Source organism: Carex rostrata, chromosome 2, assembly GCF_964058835.1.
Source record: "Carex rostrata chromosome 2, lpCarRost1.2, whole genome shotgun sequence".
Lineage (NCBI taxonomy): Eukaryota > Viridiplantae > Streptophyta > Magnoliopsida > Poales > Cyperaceae > Carex > Carex rostrata.
In genome coordinates, this window is record NC_135919.1 from 9,145,588 (window position 1) to 9,159,349 (window position 13,762).

Consider the following 13,762-nt stretch of genomic DNA (forward strand, 5'->3'; position numbering starts at 1 on the left):
CTGCCATTTCGTAGGCTTGTCAGAGAGATCACACGAGATTTCAAGACGAATTTGAGGTCTCAAAGCTGGTTGCAGCGGTGCTCCGGGAGCAGCGGAAGCGTACCTGTCGGGCTGTTCACATATCAAAAAAAAATCAAACGAGCCGTTCAGTCTGTATCCTTTCTGATAATTGCAAGGCATCTCCCTTTCTCGTGGGATCTAGAATTCTAGATCTGATCGAACAAGAGAAACTGGAGATTGCTAAACCGTGTCATCGCTAAACCGGTGCCATTGTTTGATCAGGCAACCGTGTCATCGCTGAACCGGTGGATCAACTGAGAGTGATTTCGAATCCTTTTGAACAAAAATGAAGAAAAATACTCAAGGTTACACTTATTCTTATAATTTTCTGTAGATTTATGATATTTTAAAAAAATTCTTTCTGAAATGTTACGATTTTGTGATTTTCCAGTTTAGATTTGCGATTTTGATATTTTAAAAATGTGAAGTACATTTTTTGTAGGATTTGTTATTTAAGTTACAGCATTGAATAATGAATTTTACAGTATTGGTGCATATTGAAAGTTTCTAGATGTTTGAAAATTTGAATGACATTTTTTATAAGATTTGTTATTTAAGTTACAGCATTGAATGATGAATTTTACATAATTGGTGCAAGTGAAATGACACTTTTTCCTTATGTTTGAAAATTATTATTATATTATTTTACATAAGTTACAGTTTTGAATTAGAAATTTTATAGGATTGGCGCAAGTCAGTTTTACATGATATATATTGTTATTTTTTAAATGTTATATATCATTTTATGTTATAAATGGGTTCGGTTTACGGTATAGGTGACAAATTTTACAGTATATAAGTAATGTTTTGATATGCACTTTGTATTATTTGTTATGACATGTGTATGTTACATTTTATATTAAGTAATTTACAGTATATAAGATATACAAATACAGTGTTATGAATACATTTTGATGTACATCATTATATTTTTTTTTGTGTCTAACATTCTTTAGTATTGATTTTTACAGTTTTGCCCCAATGACTTTTGATTTAAATGAAAATTTGACAAGTGAAAATTCAAGCGTGAATAGTGTTGCAAAAATTAGGATTGTAGAAATCGATTTAAATGTCGAACCCAATATTGTGGGAGATGTAGGAATTGAAGAATCATCAGAGTCAAATATTGTAGTGAACAGATTTTGTGTGTGGTGAACAGATTTTTTTGTGTGGTGAACATATTTTTGTTGAACAGATGATGGATGCATGTATAGATTTAGAAATTTTACAGTATACATGGTATTATTTTATGGTTTATATTTTGAAATTTTACGATATACATGATTCTTTGCATGTGGTAGTTTAAGCTGAAATGTAGCATTTTTACATTTTATCTTATACATGGTATTATTTTATGGTTTAGATTTAAACATTTTACAGTATACAAGATTCAATTGAAAATTTACAGTATTATTTGAAAATTTTATAGTATGATGTAAGATTCAATTGAAAATTTTACTGTATACAAGATTCAATTTTACAGTATACAAGATTCAATCAAAATTTTTTCTGTATACATGATTCAATTTTACAGTATACAAGATTCAACCCAGTGCAGACGCTAATAACTAACTCTAACTGCCAATAACCGCTAATAACTAACTCTAACTGCCAATAATTTCCTATAATTGTAATTTCCAAAAGTACAGTTTGAAAGTACATTTCTTTTCTCGTTGCAATCTTTTTCCAACTATCATGGGACCACTTCAAATAGTTGTTGAATATTTTGTGATTAACTGATATATTTTATGTGATATATTGTATAATTATACAGCATGTAGAAGTAATTTTACAGTATTCGCGCAAGTCAAAGCTGTGGACAAATGGTGGACAAAAGGCTGTGGACAATTAGACGTTTCCACTTAAATAAGAGAATTCAGATACAGTGCAATACCGGACTACTTAAAAAAATAATATGAAATTTTATTGATTTATAACAAGAGAGGGATCCAATTATACTATTTTATGGTGACACATCTTGACATCATATTTTTAAATTATTTTTGCAATTTTAAAATCCAAATAGACAATCTGAACCGTTCAACATGATCTCCATATTAAAATGTGCTTGGAGACCAAATTTTAATTTTTTTGGAATTTTTTTTAGCATTTATTAAGATGTGTACAAAATTGTTGTTTTCAAGCTATTTTGAACCATTGAAAAACAACAATTTAAAAAAATTATAAATAAATAGTAATACATTTTCAAAAAATGTAAAATTTGGTCTCCAAGCACATTTTAATATGGACATCACGTTGAACGGTTCGAATCGACTATTTGAATTTTGAAATTGCAAAAATGACTTATAAAAATATGGTGTTAAGATGTGTCACCATAAAATGGTGTAATTGGATCCCTCCTCTTTAACAAATAACTAATTAAAATTTAAAATTATTCAAATTTGATACAAGATTTATCTTAATATTTTGGAACACGTCTATAATTTTGATTTTTAATATAAATAATATATTTAAATACGTGTATTATAATTATTGACTGTATCATAAAAATTTGAATGATTATACACAAAATTATATCATTACAAGTTTACCATCAAAATTTGCTTCGAGTTGTTAAAAAAATATGATGTCACTGCTGAGGTAATAGGAGAAGCCAAAAGATCTATATTTTTTCTAAACTAAGCTTTTTGTCATATTGATTTCGTAATTTGCGAGCGCAATTTTTAAGGGGAAAACAATAATTAGGAATTTGCTTTCATTTCATCTCATCAATTTTTTTCGTGCGAGAATATTATCCATTATTTATTTTTTAAAATATAAAAAACTATTCTCTTCTATATTTTTATTTGAGCGATTTTTTGTCGTTTCATCTTATTTTATCTGACAAATACATATTTAATTATAATTATTATTCATATTTCGTGATCGAACAGTATAATAATCTCTCTCTCTTTGTTTCTTTTCTTTTGATGCGTTTCTTGAAAGGCCTGTGCAATTCATTCAGTGCCTTATAAATTAAACTTTAAAAAACGAAAACAAATAACTAAAGCCGCCACTGAACGGCCTGTTCACGAACCAAGAGAAAATTAACTACAGCTGACAACAACCATTCCAATTTGTATCCTCTCTGTCTAGTCAAAATTGACTAAGAAAGGAACAGCGGAACCAGACATACAGAAGCTGAATTAGGCTTTTAAATTATGAAAATTAAATGTGAATGAGAGTCAGTTTTATATTTTATTTTTATGTTGTGAATGATAGTTAATTTTACATTATCTATAATATTTTATTCTAAAATATATAAAAAATCACATACAGACACAAAATATTTTAGAAAAAAAATGAAACTCAATTGACCTCATTCGTTCTTAATGCATCTGCATGTACACACGCAGGGTTTATGTATCCCTTATTTTAGAGAATAGAAGGTGAGAAAAAAGAATAGAGGGAAGGAATGGACCTGCCTTCGGGCAATGTGATTTTTTCATGATAATAAACTAGTGTAATGAAAGCCTAGGGACATTTTTTCTGCAAAAAAAAACAAAAACTCAAAATTTGAGTTCAGATCTGGACTGTCTAATTTAAATTTGCATTAATATTAAAGGAACCCGTCCGCTATTGACGTAGGCTTATTAACTAAGGGGGTGTTTGGTTCGCGCTATAGGTCATTCCAGGGAATAGAAGGATTCCAGGGAATGTAATGCCAGGTGATACGGCCTATGTCGAGGTAAGACTCGAGGTCCGTTGGTGTTTAGTGAGCGGTGTGTGCGTGTGTGGTTAGCGTCCTGCCTATGTTGGACAGTCCGCAAACATCATTCGGGGTTAGTAACCCGAGGATAGTTATAAGACACTTTTACTCTATCCTATCTCGTGTCCTTTGTTCAAAATGCCAGCCCCTATTCACTGGAGCCGCTTACCTTAAATAGCCCTCTCGAGTTTTGACATCCCGCGTTGTCAAAGCTGTCAGAAGGGATCGCACCAAAGCGACCAGGCTTACGTGTAACGCGGTATCATCCGCATAATAGATGGTGTGGTCCGCATAGGGAACGGTGACTAAATCGCACCCGACTTGTACGAAAGATCGGGGGAGGTAATCTTAAGCCTATTTCGGGCTGGGCTTGGCGCCGATTTCATCCCGCCTCGGGTTGGGTCATGGGCCACTTATACTATTTTATCTAGGGCTTTTTACTTAATCTTGGGCCGACTTCATCCAAGTAGTTCTCGGCCCAGGTTATTTTTCGGCCCCTTATTGTTTTATAAGGGCCTTGGGCACATGGCCCTATCATGAACCCCCGAAGCCGGAAGGCATCTTGCGAGATGCATTTTGGGTTGAGCCAAATCTTGTCAATTCACATATCTCGCGACTTAACAATATCGGAGCGAAAAACTAATCACTCGAAGTCGAGGCAAAGAATAGTCCTAACACATTGCGCTTTTACAAGATAATCTCGAAGAATGTATAATAGGATTTGTTAATCACGAGTAAATTCTCATGTTATTTTTCACATGCGCAAGGGCGTTTATCTCGTCGATTTGCACTTTTTCCTATTTACTTAAGACATGTTATTCGGCATTTTATAATCTCCGCGGAGAAAGATGTTTGTATAAAGCACGTATGCTGAAAAGTAAAATCCTCGAAGGGAGAACGTCGTGAGCTAGTCGAGATCAAGTTTTCAAAACTTCGAAAGACAAGAAAATCTAAAACAGATTAAAGCACTCCAACATATCAATAGATACATATATATCCATATGGTCTTGTTATACTTTTTCAAGACATGTCGCGTCGCATATAATGCTTTTCTTTTACATCGAGCGACACACGTCGACCTTTAACGACAACTTAATATTTTAATTCTACTTGTCATACAACAGGAAAGACTAGCCCTATACTTTACGCCTACTATAACTCCCAAGCTCGGCAAATAGACAGGCGTGATGTCGCTTGCTCGTAGTCGCCGAATGGTAAATGTTATAAGTCTTAATACAAGTAACCAACATATTGAGGGCTACTTGTAAAAGACCACATGAATGGGAGGTAAGTGCTTATGTGCGCGACCTAATCCTCCCAATGGCTTCTTTGAGCAAGTTGTTGGGGTATCTCGTGGTCGGGGCATTCCCAATAAGATCGTCCCGATTGAGAATCTTGCTGCGTCTTCCATGGGAGACACGAGATGTGAGCCCTTTTGTGACAAACCTCGCAAGAAGTTAATCTGGTGCCGATATCCGTCTTTCCGCAGATAAGACACGGAGTAAACGGGACTCCATACAGATCCCGGGGGTTCGCATCCGAGATATCGAACTCCATACGGATCTCGGGGGTTCGCATCCGAGATATCGACCTCAGCTTCTTCGGAGCTATCGCGTTCGAGTTCCTCCCAGTCAACTCCATCTTCATTAGCCTCCCACTCTTTAGCCCTCCGGAAAATACAGAGGGTCGTGTCTAACATATCCCCGATTCGAATATTTTCATTAGCCAGCATCCACTCTAAGGAGCGGGGAAATATTTTTGATAACCCTTCTTTTTCGTCCGGGGTCAAGTGACGTCGCTCCTTAGGCGGATTAGGTGTTAGAGGGTTCGAAGGGTTTGACGATGATGCCCCGGGATCTGTTCTAAGTGGTTTATTTTTGTGGGCTATTCGCTTTGTAGTCTTAAAATTCACGACTCACAGTATCACTCGGTTTGAGTTATGCAGTTTAAGGATCTTCGATTGTGCCGTAATCGTGTGTTCTAAGGGGTATTTATAGGAAGGATATGTCTGTATTCAATTTGGTAGGGTCCACGGAGCCGTCTGTTCGGTAACATCTCATTTAATGCGACACAGGCTTTCTCACTTTTCGAGGTAACTTTGTCAGTTTTAGGCGGCGTTCCGTATTCCCTAGGCATTCCAAGCGCATGTTTCCGAGGATATTCTTAATTGGCTCGTCTTTCTAAATACATACGTCTTTACTTATCCGAAGTGTGATTTGATTAACTTCGTCGAGTTTTGTTTATCCAATGTATCCTCTATCGACTTAGGCGACTAGGACGCGGGGTCCTTATCGAAGTTCTAATTGCTTCGATGCTCTCTTTCCTTCCCCCTTTTTTTATTTTATTTTATTTTTTATATATTTTATTTTTTATTTTTAACTTGTATTTATGACAGCCAGCAAGAATGTGCAAATGAAAGGTTATAATGTTAAAACAAGGACAACATAATCATCGAGATGCGCTTATAGGAAAAAAGAAAAAGTAAAGTGATGGGTTTAGGGCAATATAAACTCATAATAGAAAAACAAGTCTAGAAATAAGGTGTCGCTGGTGAGACATGCTGATTGCTGTCAAGTTGAAACCTTGAAATCGGGCTCCATGTCGGAGTCAGTATCTTTGTAGTGGCTGTCTTTCTCAATAGCGGCTTTGGATCTGTAAGTGAACTTATATCCCGGGTCCTGTTTGGGATTCGGTTTGCACTGTGGGCAGAGCCAGAAACTGAAGTATGGGTCTCCGCGACCATCTCGCTCGGGCTCATCTGCACACCAGGTATGGTATCAGTATCCACACTTGCGACATCAGACCATATCATCCTTATGGCCGAAGTTGGTACAGGTGAAGCAAAGGCGGATAGAAACGGTTTCGTTCTCAGTCTCGTCATCGGTTGGCGGTTGGTTGTCATCTCGGAGGAGGTCATCGAAATGGTGATCTAGGAACGTCTTTTTGGGTGTGGGTGGTCTGGCGGCCTCCTGCGCCAAGGTCTTATCGACAAAGTCGCCAACTTTGGTCTCGTTATTGTGCATGAACCAGTAGATCTCGGAGACTGAAAATCGTCGGGCGAGACGTCATTCCTCTTGGTTAAACTCTCGCACGGGCTTCGTCTGCTTCGCCTGCTGTGGCGCATGCGGGTTACTGGCCTCGCTTTGGCGAAACGAAGTTGTTTGCCTTTGCGCGCGACGCGTTTGAAATATTTGGGAGGCATGGCTGAAATGCTTATGGTAGTTCCTCCTTTCACAGCATGTTTGTGTGCATATTTATAGTAATATTTGCCAACATTGGTGGTCCCAGGTAACTATCAGACGTGGTCAGTGCATGTGGCGGATTGTGAGTTGTACCATGGTGTTGACGTAATGGGCGTAACATTAGTTAATAATAAGGTCGCTGTAGTATTGACAAATAACATAAAAAGGCAATAATAAGTGTGAAATATATTCCACGTATGGTTAATTCGTGTGATGAAGTTGTAAATCAAGTATGAAAAGTTGCCCAGATTACTCGCTAAAACTGTTATCTGCGAAGGATACAACGTAGCTGATGTCGTCCAGATCGCTTGCGAGGGAATTATTGGCTTCCAAGGTAAGGCAGGCGGAAATGTCGTATTCCGAGCTGCCTTTACCGCTGTAAGCGTTGTTGGTAGAAGAAATCGAGTTGTAAGTGTTGCTCGAAATTTAATGTAAGTGTTGACACATCGTACCAAAGTCAAGTATTACTCGAGATGTAAACGTTAATTTCATATAACATTCTCGAAAATCAAAATAATATAACTATCTTAATTTCATACAGAATTTCCCAGAGAAGTTATATTATCTAAAATATCCTCCTATTTGAAGAAGATAGTTACTTCGCATTACAACTTCCTACTCCGAGTCTGAGGTCCATTGCATCCGGCGCTTCTTTGGCAGTCGACTCCGCCGAGACTTTTCTCGAGCACACGAGGGGCATATAAACAAATGAAAACGAGCATCATCCGCTGACTGTGGCGGGTATGCACTGATGCATGGTGGATGGAAATCATGTATACATTCAACACAATGAAACATAGCATGTCGGTCCCCGGGCTGTCGACATACAAGGCAATTCTCTTTATTTCTTGTCCTACATCGAGGAATCGATTCCCGAGACGAGTTGTGAATGTCGTCGTTCACCGGGACATCCTCAAAGTCAGCTAAACAAAAGTCGGAGGACGACAGAGGAGCCTGTGGCAGTTCCTCCAATATAGGGCTAAGCGGTTTGATCCGTGATTCTGCCGTGCTGATACTCATTCTCGCTGCGCTACTTGAGGTTGGTAGGGCCCTTTATGGTATGCTATGTTTAAGAAGGGTTGTATTTATAGAGTTGAGGCGTACATTGGAAAATGCGCCGGTTTAAATGCCTTTAATTATAGTATTTGGAAGATGAACATAGTGAATTACTCTAATCATTATGTCGTACTGTGAAGGCCGGGTAAACGTACACGGTATTTCAAAAAGTTATAGGCCATATCACTAAGGTGTTGGTTTATCGAGTTTTCCATCTCGAAGATTATAAGCATCAAAGTTACATGCTAACTGTGCTTCATAAAAAGCTAGCAAAATTGTTAACATGACCCTAAATTATAGAAAGAGAACTTTATTCATCAAAATCATCATCGGACAGGGAAGCATCGGTGTCTGACGAATCAATACTTTGCTCTTCGGCGAAGGTAAATTCTTCATCAGTGTCCGGGAAATCCAACTCGTTCCCATCGCTGTTATCGTCGTCACTGATGAGAGTATTACCATGGTGCTCAAGGACGTCTTCTTCCTCTGAGCCTTCGTGTTCCATGGAAGGATAACCCTCTACTACGAACTCGAGTCGAGGGAGCTTTGCTGGTGGTTCGAAGTCCTCGTCGTCTTGAAAGTATTGGTCCGGGTCGGAGAAAATGTGCACCAACTTCTTATCATGTAGGTCGTCGGAAAGGAGTAAACGAACTACCTCCTCCTGTGAGAATTGGCATAGGAGGTTTTGCAGGTATTGTATTTACGGATGGCGTTAAAAAATGTCACCGTTTTCTTTGCCCTTCTGGCTTATGTTGGTCATATGTTTTTGGTGTAAAATAACTTTCGTTGCCTTTCGGCTTTCGTTGTCGGATGACTTTCGTTGCCTTTCGGCTTTCGTTGTCGGATGACTTTCGTTAGTTAATCTGATCTTTTGGATACGTTATACAAATTCGACCAAAAAAAAACAGCAAGCATTTTATGGTTCTCTTCTTTGTTTGCAAAAAAAAAAGTAGCGCTTATAAACGCGCACTATCACAAAATTTTAACACAAAAGGCATATATAAAAACGTAAGAATAAGGGAAGATACAGACACAGCTCGCTATTCGGAGCCTACGCCTTTAAACATAGAACTTACGGAGATGTCCTATATTCCACGGCCTAAGAAGCACTTTCCCCGAGAGATCTTCTAATTCATAAGCTTCTGTACCGCGAGGACATCGCACTTTATAGGGTCCGTCCCAATTAGCCTCGAGCTTCCCTACGTGCTTCCCCGCGGACTCCACTGTCTTCAAAACAAGATCCCCAGGTTGGAATTCTCGAGGTGTAATGCGCTTATCAAAAGCACGTTTTATCCGCCGCTGGTACTCACTCATCCGAATTCGGGCCCTTTCCCGCTTTTCGTCAATCAACTCCAACTCGAACGCGCACTCCTCAGGATTTCCTTCTTCTGAATGAGTTGATACCCTTAATGATGGAGTGATGAGTTCGACCGGGGTAATAGCCTCCATCCCATACACCAACGAAAACGGAGTCTGTTGTGTGGCCTCTCGCGGGGTGGTGCGATAAGACCACAGGATTTCGTCCAACTTGTCTGGCCAATTTTTCCTATTCGCCGCAACCTTCCTCTTGAGTCCTTCTAAAATGGTTCGGTTGATGACTTCTGCCAATCCATTACTAGCAGGGTGGCTTACGGAAGCAAAGTTACTGCGAATTCTCAGTTTTTCTAGAAATTCCATGGTCGAATCAGCATTGAATTGTGTTCCATTATCCGAAATTAAAATGTGCGGTACCCCAAAACGGCACACTATATTCTTCCAGATGAACTTCTGGGCTGTGACAGCAGAAATGTCCACCAACGCCTCGGCTTCTACCCATTTAGTAAAGTATTCGACCGCCACGATTACCCATTTTTTCTGACGAACTGCCTGGGGGAAAGGCCCTATGATATCTATCCCCCACATATCGAAAGGCCAAACTCCCGAGATGCTGACTTGCCCATAAGCTGGTACGTTGCATAATTTACTGTGAAATTGGCATTTCTCACATTTCTTTACTATGTTTGCTGCATCCTCCTACATTGTCGGCCAATAGAAACCTGCCCGCAAAATTCACTTTGCTACTGTTTTTGCCCCTTGGTGGCTTCCACATAGCCCTTCATGGACCTCAATTATCTGTGTCCTGCCGACATCTTCTGGGACACATCGTAGCCAAGGCCTTAGATATCCCCTTTTGTATAGCTGACCATTAAATATCGAGTACATGGGGGCTATTTTCTTCAAACGTCGGGCCTCCAATTTATCCGCAGGCAATGCCCCAGTGGAAAGAAAATCCCACATAGGCCCATACCACACATCACCATGTTCATCCAAGATTAACACTTCCAAACTTCGCGGGGGAATACTGGCCTCAGTTACATCTAGCACTGTAACCGATTTCTCCTTGTCTAAATAACCAAAAGCTCCGAGCTTAGACAAAGCGTCCGCTTGGCAGTTTTTGTTCCTCATTACATGCTCAATTTCGACCTTGTCGAACTGCGATCGAAACTTGTCTATCTGCTCATGATACCTACGCAGAGTATCATCCAAAGTTTGGCATTCCGAATTAATCTGCTTTACTGCGAGTTCCGAGTCACTGTAAAGGTGAACTTCAGCCCCCACTTCTTTAGCGATTCGGAGCCCTGCTATCATGGCCTCGTCCTCCGCAGTATTATTCGTAGCGGGAAATTGAAAATGAAGAGCATAGTTCAAAATTTCTCCATGAGGTCCAGTCATCGACACCCCGACTCCTGCTCCCTGAGCGGACGAAGCCCCATCTACGTAGACGATCCATTTGCCTTCCTTCGCCACCTCTGCTCCCGAGTAATCCGCTATGAAATCAGCGAACACCTGTGACTTTAAGGCCGTTTGAGGGTAAAAGGTTATGTCGAACTCAGTTAACTCGAGGGCCCAAGCTAACATGCGCCCCGAGCTGTCAAAATTTGCAAAAACTTTCTTTAACGGTACCCCCGTATACACTTTGATCGGGTGAGATTGGAAATACGGCTGCAGCTTCCTAGTGGCGACGATTAAAGCATACGCAGTTTTTTCCGTTTGAGAATAGCGGGTTTCCGCGTCTCGCAGTACATGGGTTTCCGCGTCTCGTAGCTGCCAAATACAACACAAGTGTATCCCCATTCACCGGTCGGCTAAGGCAAGGGGGACTCGCCAGGTATTCCTTTACCTTATCAAAAGCCGTCGCACACTCCTCGGTCCATTCGAACTTAGCTGCTTTTCGCATCGCTTTGATAAAAGGAAAACACACATCTCCTGATCGAGCTATAAACCGATTAAGGGCAACCAACCGCCATGTGAGTGACTGTAATTCCTTCAAATTGGTCGGGGGTTTCATATCAAGGATGGCCTGAGATTTGGAAGGGTGAATCTCAATACCTCGCATGGACACCATGAATCCCAAGAACTTTCCTCCCGTTAAGCCGAAAAAACTCTTCTTGGGGTTTAATTTCATGTTGGCCTTATTGAGGGTGGCAAAGGTTTCTCTTAGATCGCTGATATGGTCAAAGTCTGTCATGCTTTTGACGAGCATATCATCGATATAGGCCTCCATGTTTCGTCCCAATTGGCCCGCAAATAACGCATTGATCATCCTCTGAAAAGAAGCGCCCGCATTCTTCAATCCAAAAGGCATAACCCTGAAAAGAAGCGCCCGCATTCTCTCTTAGTCGCAAAAGTTGTTTTTTCCTCGTCTTCCTCCTTCATCATAATCTGATTATATCCCGAAAAAACATCCATGAAACTGAGGAAAGCATGCCCCGACGTTGAATCTAACAACTGATCAATTTTCGGAAGAGGGAAAGGATCCATCGGGCATGCTTTGTTCAGATCAGTAAAATCGATACACATTCTCCAATCCCCATTAGACTTCTTCACCAATACAGGATTTGCTACCCATTTGGGACACTCTACTTCTCTGATAAAACCAGCTGCCAATAACTTCTCCACTTCCTTTTTCACGGCCATGCGTCTTTCAGGCCCCATGTTCCGCTTCTTTTGAATCACCGGCTTAACTCTCGGTTTGACATGCAACTTGTGTTCAGCAAGCGCTCTCGGAATACCAGGCATATCGGCTGTGCTCCATGCAAACACAGATAGATTGTGCTTCAAAAACGCCAACAACTCTTCTCTGGCTCGTCCTTGCATCTTTTTACCCACGTTCACCACTTTGCCTTCCTGAAGTTCTACCTGTTCCACGTCATCTGTGGGCTCGAGATGATCTTTTGACTCATTTTTATCTATAGGATCTAACACCACTGGGTGCCGGGTGGTAAGAAATCTTTACTTACAAGACTGTTCCCAGACCTTTTTGTAACAACTTGTCTCTCGACTTGGTGTATTACCCCTTAACGCTCTTGAGCGGACATTAGATAACATTCTCGGCCCACCTCTTGATGTCCTCGTTCCTCACCTACACCGTGCTCTGTGGGGAACTTAATCTTCAAATGAGGGGGGACACTACTGCGCCTATCTTATTTAAAGTTCCCCTCCCTAATATCGCGTTATAAGCTGAAGGTGCGTTAACCACGAGAAAATCCACCATCACTTCTACACATCTAGGCGACTTCCCAAATATTACTTTGAGCTTGATGACCCCCTTTGGCTGCAGTGAATTCCCGGTGAACCCTATCAACGGGGTAGTTCTTTCTTGCAACTTTCTTGGATCGTACCCCATCCTCTTATAAGTCGACAAGAACAAAATATCAGCCGAACTACCCGTGTCGACCAAGATCCTTTTTACTCGGTGAATATGTAATTTGAGGGTCAACACTATGGGGTCCTCATGAGGCCATATCACATCACCAAAATCTTTTTCGGAAAAAGAAATCACTTCATCCGACCGAGGTCTCTTTCTATCCACCCCTTGCTCTACGTTCAAAATAGTGAGATATTGTTTTGTCCTTCTATGGATCTTTTTTGGCTCACTATCTCTGTGACCTCCGCTTATTACGTTAATTACCGGACTGTCCTGACGCTTTGGTCGTTCGGATTCATCCCGGTCAATTTCCCGGGCATCGTTTATGGGAGGTCTAGGCCCCGTGTAATCTTTTCGGTAAGGTATCTTCTTTTTATAGTGTTTCCTCTGGCCATTATACTTCCATTTATATCTCTTGTAGAAGTCGGGATGAATAAATTCAGAAAGTTTACCTTCCCTTGCCAAACGTTCCAGGATATCTTTTAATTGGAGGCATTCTGCCGTCGAGTGCCCTTTGAAACCATGGAAGTCGCACGTCTTGCTGTTATCTTTTACTTCGAAAATTTCCCTCGACAAAGGCTTGGGCAATTCGAACGCCTCACTCGCCACATAATACATTTCATTGTTCTTTTTCTCAAACTCGGCATACTTGGTGTAATGTGGGCGGTAACCCTCGTCTCTAAAATCTCGCTTGCCACTTCCTGGTCCTCCTGGTTTATTTTTAGGATTCCCTCATGATCCCTTAAACTGGCCACTCATATCTTTTATCCCCTGCTTCTGTCTCCTAGGGGAGCGGGATCTTGGTCTCCTCTCATCTCGACTTGCAGCATTGGCATCTTCTTCTGCTCGTATGTATCCCTCAGCGAAGTTCAAAAATTCTCCAAGAGTTCTTATATCTTGGACATAGGCATCGTGCCTCAAGGTGCCTACTCCCCCTCTTTGGAGGCCTTTCCTCAATGCCGCGACGGCAACTTCCTCATTTAGATCCGAAACTTTTCGCGAAGCTTC